Source organism: Mchenga conophoros, linkage group LG7 (genome assembly GCF_057382185.1).
Source record: "Mchenga conophoros isolate Kocher_MC1m ecotype Shallow Benthic linkage group LG7, M_conophoros_male_GT1.1, whole genome shotgun sequence".
Classification (NCBI taxonomy): Eukaryota; Metazoa; Chordata; class Actinopteri; order Cichliformes; family Cichlidae; genus Mchenga; species Mchenga conophoros.
Window position 1 is genome coordinate 68789111 of NC_140532.1, and position 5395 is coordinate 68794505.

The window sequence follows — 5395 nt, forward strand, 5'->3', positions numbered from 1 at the left end:
AGTTTTTTTCATCTTAAACTCGGTAAATCCCCCCCACTCTCCCCCTCCTCCCTCTCAGGTCCACAGACAAAAGAAATTCCTCACCCCTGCCCCCAATTCTCTCTCTCTCAAGCACACACGTATTTTCTTTGTTGTTGCAGGTGGGATTGAAATCAGGGGGCAGGGCTGGGTGTGTGTTTCGGACCCCCCACCTGAACGCCTGTGGCTGTGTCGCGCGCTTGAAGTATGCGCACTACGCGTACTACGCACGGTGCGTACTATAAGTACGAGAAGTGCGGAAGTGAGAGGCTTGTGAAATGGGACGGTCTAGCCAACGTCGCGCTGTTCAGGTTGCCTAGCAACCATGATACTAACCGCGAGAAACGTCCCATACAGCTTTGTGTGACAGAAACGAAGGAAACCAAACACCCTCTGGCTAAGAGGACGGCACAACACAGAAGAGCCACCTCGTCAGGCCAGGACTCTGCAGCCTATTCACACCTACAGGCCAGTGGACACTCTTTCAAGGATGAGGATGTAACATCCTGGACAGGGAGGAACGCTGGTTTGAGGGCGGAGTCAAGGAGGCCATTTACGTGAAAAAAGGGAAAGACCATCTCTGAATGGAGGAGGGGCCTAAGGGTACATCTGTCACCATCTTACAATGCTGTGATTGCAGCCATTCCCGTTATTGATCAATGAGCTTTGATCAGTGGTTGTTGATCAATGGTCATGTGAATTTGCATAATAATGATGACGCAACTGACCTCCCAGCCCATTGTTCCTTCAGTGGGCTGGTTTCAGTCACTGTGTAAATGTCCTGTTTATAAGATTGGAAATCTGCAGTCAGCTGAGACTGAAGACGTCACCTGGATGAGTGATGAAACGTTTCTCCCACAAAACGCTGCGTCCAGATGAACAGAATCAACTTTTGGAGAGTCACTTCCTCCTAGTTTCATGTTATCGATGCTCCTTTAACAGGACCCAATGTAAATAAAGTTTTTTATGATATCCACACAATTCAGTAGCAGATCAGACTTATTGCTTGTCATGTGATTTCTGCTGCAGAACAAAAACATTCCTGTCTCTGTCTGATGACTTTTCCGGGAGCTCGATGTGAAACACGATGAAGCTTTGAGGAGAAATGATGAGTCTATTTATAATAAAGCACTTTTCACAGAGGTGTGGTCACAAAGAGCTGTGCACCAGGATAAAATAAGTACATTAATACCAAAACAAAAAGAAAATAAGACTCCACAGAGTCAGCTAAACGTAGTGTTGTGTTAGACTGTTGCACAGCCTTGGTGTCGCAGACGAAAAGCCCTTTTTCACTACAACGTCGTCACATTTTAGTACCTGCTCGGATGGCTATAAACCCCGGCCAAGCAGGTACTAAAACAGGACCTGGTATTAGTGTCATTGTACCACCCACTCAAGGTTTTGGCCACTGGGATGTGATTAGTGTTGCTTGAAGGGCCTCCAGGGGTAATAAACTGTCTTTAATGGAATGACAGAGAGGGTGTGAGGTTTAAGAGAAGAGGTCACTCAAACATCTCAAGTTTTTCTGCTTCCTTCCTCTTGTCAGTGCGAAATTAATATTTTATGTCACGTCATTAAATACTAAACTGTTGGTGGAGTGAGAGACTGAAGATCGACCGGGCTGCGTGAGCTGGCCCCAGAGCCATGATTCCACACAGATGGTTGCTGGCCTGGCGAACCTGGAGCTGTGAACGTAGACAGTGAGCAGCGGGAGCTGAGATAAATGATGTGGGCCCTGGCTATTTAGTGCTCCATATGTTAAATGAAGAGATCTGAAAGGAATCCTAAACCTGCAGAGGTTCTGCAGACATGTGACCAGTCACCACCTAACATTAACATGTGGGCCATTTTGGACATTTGATAATCCTGCTAAAAAAAACAACAACCTACTAAACATCATGTAAATTAAATAAACTAAGGCAACTATGATTAAACAAAAGAGTGTTTATACTCTGAGAGGAAGTAAAACACTTTCATTTTGCTCATTATGTGGAGAAACCGGGCAAAGAAGGCCTGAAGATGGACGTTGATCTGTGCCCTCCGAGTGTGTTTACTGATGCTGTGGAGCGTAACCCTGGCATTCTGTCTGTCTTATATCATTATGTTATCAACAAGCCCTCAAATTATATTGGAGAAGATATGAATGCCTACAAAAGTTTGAATGCTTGTCCGTATTTAGTTTAAGATAACAAACCTCTGTTACTGGACTCACCGGACAAGTGGGCCATGGTCACCGCTCAGATATTTACCTGATTTTTACTCCAACATGTGGGCTTCATAGATAATTGGCAAACCTTCTGGAGGAAACCTGGTCTTGTTAGGAGAGACGGCATCCATCCCACTTTGGAGCAGCTCTCATTTCTAGAAATATGGACAAATTTATTAAACCCCCCAAAATATGACTATCCAGCGTTGGGAGCAGGAAGCAGAGTTGCAGTCTTACACGCCTCTCTGCAGTTTATGTTACCCCCCCCCAAAACCCCATCTCCATAGAGACTGTGTCAGCTCCTAAACAGAAAAAAAACAAACTAAAAACCAGCAAAAAACGACTTAAACATAAACAATCACAAAGAAAGAACAATACAGTATCCACATCTGAACCAAAGAGTAAAACAGTGAAATGTGGATTATTAAATATTAGGTCTCTCTCCTGCAAATCTAATTATAAGCTAGTCTAAATAAATGAGTCTTAAGATGATGTTTAAAAGAAAAAATACAATCCAGCAAGGGTGTAGATTTGGTTGTGGCGTTGGTGGGGACGGAGAATTCAACCACCGAACCCTGCCCTGATTCTTTTTTTTACTTTTTGTCTTTGCTTCTTTATTAAAAAAAAGGAGAAATATACTTCTCTACGTATGCTATTCTACCTGCTTTTAAAGCATTTAAAATTACAATTCATAGTTTTATGTCACGGCGGGGTGCGCCGATGTGAATGGAAACAGGACCCAAAAGCAGATGATGACGAGTAGTGTAAGTTTGAACAGAAAAGTGATCCTTTATTGGATGACGACAGGTAGTGATGGCCCGCTTGAAGCTGACGCTCCGGAGCGTGTGTCGAAAAAAACAACACACTGGTTCAGAAGCACTGTGTCGAGGCTTGCTTCGTTTGGCAAAAGTCACGTGACCAGTGACGTCCGAAGCTTCATTACGCACGTAACTGCTTCGGTACCTGATTCAAACAGATATAAGGAAGTGAATCATCCACGGGATTCGTGGAGTGTGTTGATGGTGACAGATAGCGACGAGGTGATCATTCCACTGACAGATATGGAGCCAGCGAGGAAGAGAGGACGTTCTGGCGTGTGGGAATATTTTGAGTTGATTTTGCTCAATCCATTTTATCTGCCGAAGTGAAAAACTTGAAATGTCCAAAATCATGTTTTCATAATGTAAATATCATTACAGCATATGACTTTAGGAACACTTCCATGTGAATTAAAGCTGATGAAGACTACAAAAATGTATTTGACACTATACGTACATTACATTGCTACAGTTTAGAAAATCATTTTGTTTATTGTTGTTAGGTGATAGTCTGCAGACCCAGGAATACCTGCATATCTACCAGCTTGCAGTGTAGTTCCTGCACTCCACAGCCTCTTCTGTTCCATGCAAGTGGATTTTCTCCAGGGCAGGAGAAACTATTTCTAAGAAAAGAAACAGACTCAGCCAGCACACAGTAACACTAATCCTCTTTTTAAATGTAAATAACAAAAGGGCTACCTTACATTGATCATGTTTTTACTTTGCAAGTTCTTGATTAGGGGTGGGTTTTGACTATGCTTTTCTGATTACAATCCATGCTAAATTGAATAAAGTGATATTGATTCATTAAAATCCCGTGTCGATTTGTAAATTAACGTTATTATGCCTGAAACGCCAGCATCTCAGGTTAAATCTCACAACATGTCGTCAAACACCATGCAGCTAAAACAGTAACTGGGAGCAGGTTTACGGATTCTGCATACAAACGTAAACACAGAGCGCGGACCCGACGCGTCAGAGTCAGATTTTGATGTGTCGTCAGGTCCGCGCTGTGTTTGCCTCTTTTTTTTCCCGCTGGCTTCTGCAGCTGCAGGTTTCATAACTCTCTGTTTACATCTCTAATTAAGTCTCACATGTGTCAGCTTTCTTTTAATAGATACGAAATTATGGATATATACTGTTAAATGATCAGACTTGTAATATTTCTGACTGAGGCAAAACTTTCCAGATTCCAATCAAATTGAATCGGATCCTGTATCGAATCAAAATGATTCTACAAATCAGTGACGATGCAGCCGTACTCAGCTCCCTAAGCATTTTCCCTTTCCAGTTCACAATCAATCCCACCCCTAGGTCAAAAATATGTATAGGACAATTGGCCTAATCTAATATTTTGTATGAACCTGTCCAGCTGTCCAGTGATTAAACGACAAGTAGATGGAGGCAGGACTTCACAGCAGGGGCATACTCCATAATGTGCTGTGCATTATCATATGTATATTATATATATTGCTCACTTATTGTATTTACCAACATCAAGGAGTTATGAGCAAAGAAAGGCCACCATAGTGCATGTTTAAATAGGGAAACTTTATTGATCAAAATGTATTACGCTGATACGCATTACATTTTTTTTCAGCCCCCCAATCGAGAAAACAAAACCAATTACATGTTCAAAGCAACGGAACGGTGGCCCAATATCAGAGAGAACTCCACTCTTGAGTGAGCAGTGATAATTGAGCAGTCCGTTTTATTTTGCAGATTCAAGCTGCTCTTCTAAATATTCGCCACCAGATGTCACCGGAGAGGACTGTGTTGAAAAGCTTCGAGTAATGAACCGTTTTTCAATACAAGCTTCAGTGCTTCGGAAAGCTTCATTTGGCCATCACTAACGGCAGGAGTAAACCAGGAAATCCAAGTAAACTGACAAGACACTAAGAAACAAAATACTAAACGGTACTGAGACCAAAACCTAAACTATGACTGTGGTGGAAAATAACAAGCAAAGACCATAACTAAGACTAATAATACATAACAGACGAAAACCGTAACTAAGACTGAGGTCAAATAAACAGACGACCCGACAATGGCATGCAGAAAACAAAGGGCTTAAATACATACATACATACATACATGCATGAGGTGATCAGGGGAAGTGGAGACACATGGGGGAACAGCTGACTGACATAAACCTAATGACAGGACCAGGAGGAGGAAAGCTAAATACAATGAACAAAGAACACATGACACTGTCAGAATAAAACAGGAAATACTAAAACTAAACATGACAACACAACTTAACAGACCTAATACGTGATGAATAAATACAAAACCCCAAAACATAGAAAAACCAGGAACAATAACTGCCTAAACTAAAGGCAAAATAGGAAAT